Genomic DNA, 3,777 nt, shown 5'->3' with positions numbered 1-3,777 from the left:
AACTGTATACGACTAGCTCATTGTTTCTAGCAAGTTCGCCTGAAACTAGGCAATTGCCGCAAATTTTGAATTCTGGGTTCCTACTTAATCCAAAGTTCAAGCTTTTAATTCAATTACTTCATATTTCAAGCAAAAAATAAAAAATAAAAATTCAATTACTTCATATCTGTGCGATAAGATATGACTTTAACTGAATCATATCTTTGAATCTTCCTATGCAAAATCTGTCATGATCACATTAGGAAACACATCAACGATAAAGATGCCCCCACAAGAGAAAAAGCTAGAGAGTACTGAGATTTTAATTTCGAGAGGCAAAAGAAAAGAGAATGGTACTTTTGGAAGATTGTTTTGAGTGGGAAATTCCATAGTTTTTGTCAATTAATTACACGTGTGCTATCAAAGTGTCGCAAGAGGACAAGTGCATGGATGCTATAGGAACATTTAGCAGTTTACAGTAACTTTTTTGTTTTGTAATTTTCTTCCTTTATTTGTCGGATAAGATTAAGACGTTAAAAAATAAAAAATAAAAAATAAAACGAGAGATCTAGAGAGAGAGAATGACAGCCTATGCCTTTATAAAATACATTTTTTATTTGAAAGTGATTGACTAAACAAAATATTATATAAGACATTATTTTGATCAACTTAACGTCAATTCATAATTGCATAAAGGATCGATGCAGCAAGTTGAAGCCGCGTTTCCATGATTTTTTCGGTACGACCTTATCTGCTCAGGTTACATATTAAGGAGACATTTGCTTCGTAAATTAAAATCATAACATTAAAATTATTTTTGATTTAAGTGTTATTTTTATAAAAAAAAATATTATAGAAAATCATAAATCATGATTCAAATTATGGTATGAATCTTTTTACCAAACGTCTCCTAAATTTCTAATTTTTTTTCATATCTTCCTTTTTTTTTTTTTCCCTTAAGATGATGTCGGCGCTATTTTCATTTTGTTTTTTCTTTAACCTTGGTTAAAATTTCAGATGTGTACATTCGTTTCATGTTAATTTTCTTAATATCTTAACATGGCATTACTTGATTATAAGATCGAATTAGTAGTTCAACAGTACGGTAAATGATATTTGATATTCATTTATTAAAAAAAAAACAAGAAAACTAAAGGAAGATATGTTCATGAGACTGTCTCCTGTAGGCCGTCCCACCGGTAAGATTAGTTTTTTGACTATTGGACCTGGTCAAAATTAAATGAGATTAAAAAAGTATGTAGAACATACAGTTTCTGATATAGATCTGAAGGCTATAAACAGCTGAAAAAATAGAACTACCGAGAGTTCCATTTTTCTGGTCCCATAGGAGAAACTTCCTATGTTCATAAATAATTAAAAATGTGAAACCAAGAAATTGAATCGATTAATTAAGTAGTACCTTATAAAAAATCAATTAATGTTTTTCCTTCATAAAAAATATCTGCTGTTTCAAAAATTGGTAACTTAAGTACTATGTCCAATATTTGGATTAGTATTTGATAAGGATAATTGAATTATTTATTTTAAATAGTTTGTATTTATCTTAGGTTTATTTAGTTTAGCTTATCCGTAATATTTAGAGATTTAAATAGTAGTTATCTTTTATTTAAAAGTTTGAATTATTACTAATTATTAGTTATTAAGAGATAAATTTTTTAGTTTAAATTATTTGAATTAGATTTAGGATGTGTATAACATATACACATCTTATTCCTATTTGAATAAGATGTGTATATGTTATTTTCTCATTAAAGAAAAACTTATATCATTATTCTTCAAAGCATAAATCAATTAGTATTAGTCAGAAACAAATATAGCTAGCGTCACGGCTTTTAACAAATCTTCTTGCTAGTACTTATGTTATTGATAATGCACATATTATTAATTGACTAATTTTTAAGAATGTTCAAATGAAAAATCATAATTCTAGCTCATCCAAATAAAAAAAATAACAACTGCAAAAAATAAAATAAAATAAAAACATAACAATTGCCGAAAAGATCATATATATCATAGACATATCTCAAACGATCTATATTCTACACAACAGAAATTAAAAAGAAAAAGGAGTTTGAGAAACATTACATATTCAATATATATGTTTTCAACTAAGCCATTTAACCAATGGGAATTTATTTAGTCACCTAAACCAAAAATACATGAGCATATCTATAAGTAGCACTTGGCGTACTCCTTCTAAGCAATAGAAGTGAAGTTGAAGTTGGAGCAACTTGTTTTCCTGGTCAGGAGCGTTGAGCTGAATCCAAGCCTAGAAGCAGCCAAATCAAACTGGAGAAGATTATCCTCAATCTGATGCCCTCCAATAACAATGGCGGTTCTTGTCCACTTCACACCGCAATCAACAAATCTAATTGGACCACCATCAACAACTCCAAGGCACAAAACATCGTTACTAACCCTAACCATGGAGTTCGCTCCAAGAATGCTCCACACCCCCTTCTCGCTCTGCAGAACCAGGTCGATCTGCGGCACGGCGGCACCAGCCCTCGTGACGCCGATGTTTTTCGAGCTAAAGCATGCCCCGAACGGCGACGCCGGCGAAACTCTAGTAATGCCGTTTCCGAGCTCTTGAACAAAAGCATCAACCACAGCATTGTATATGGATGTTTCCAACACCGTGTAGGGCTCAACGGTGCTGATCTTTGTTCCACCGTGGCCTTCGTTGTCAATGGACAAGAGTGTGGTATTCAACGTGACGGGTTTACCGTTGATCTTAATGCCCTTTACTCCGATGAAATACTCAGCCGATGCCTCACCGGGGAAGCCGCCGAGAAGGTTTACGGGGTTTTTGATGAGGGGAGTGTATGTGAGGTACTTAGAGACGTCGAATTTCGAAGACACAACGTAAGGCCCGTCGCCGAAAATCACGAAGCCGTTAGACGTAGTTGAGGAGCTCAAGCAAACGGCGAACTTCCGCGGAAAGCTGAATGCGGCGGAGAATCGTTGAGTAATAGAGACTGCGTTCCTTCCAAAACCAGCCATGCCCTTGACAAGACTAGCAAGGCCTTCCAAGAGGAATGTAGGCGCGCAAGTGAAGAGAAACTTCTGAACAGAAACTACTCTGCCAGGATTAGTTCCGTCGGTGGATTGTACTGAAACAGTGTCTTGCGAAAAGTCTCCGCCGGTGCCGAGATCGATGACGGTGTTGGTCGGAGACTCGACGCAGATGTCGTCTGCGGGATTAGGGTTGGAAGTGCAGGCCTTGGAGCCGCTGAGGTTGCATTGAGCGGAGCGGCAAGGAACGGGCTTTCTGGTGGAGGAGTTGAAGCCGTTTTCGCAGTCGACCCAGAGGAACTCGCCACCGGGTCGACGGTGAGCTTGACGGGGACTTGAGGGGTTCCTTGGGAGATGTGGGTGGTGTATTGGAGAGTGGAGGCGTCTTTCGTGATGGGAAGGACGAGAGCTTTTGGACGGAATGAGGTTTGGGCTATGGAGATGGGTAAGAGAAGAAGAGAGCAGAAGAGAAGAAAATACAAAGAAGAAGAAGAAGAAGAAGAAGAAAAAGAAGAAGAAGAAGAAGAAGCCATTGTGTATAGATGAATATTGTTGTGGAATGATGGGTGATGAAGAAGTGGTGGGAAATGCATGGGAATTTATAGGAGTGATTGAGCCAGGAAATGCCAACTGGACGTGCGGGGGCTACTGGCGGCTATCGGCGCATATCTTATTGGACGCATGAAGGAGCTTATTTTGACTTTGAAACTTTTCCTATACGTTTTTGAATGGTACTTTGAATTTTGCTCTTCATTTTTGTCG

At 36.7% G+C, this 3,777-nt stretch overlaps 1 pseudogene; it reads right to left on the bottom strand.

The window, feature by feature from the left end:
* Positions 1–2,196: 2,196 nt before the first annotated feature.
* On the bottom strand, positions 2,197–3,506 carry LOC112091457 (annotated as a pseudogene).
* Positions 3,507–3,777: the final 271 nt, after the last annotated feature.

Source organism: Morus notabilis, unplaced genomic scaffold (genome assembly GCF_000414095.1).
Source record: "Morus notabilis unplaced genomic scaffold, ASM41409v2 Scaffold2172, whole genome shotgun sequence".
NCBI lineage: Eukaryota > Viridiplantae > Streptophyta > Magnoliopsida > Rosales > Moraceae > Morus > Morus notabilis.
Note: the sequence above shows the minus strand (reverse complement) of the source record. Positions and strands in the feature narration are given on the sequence as shown.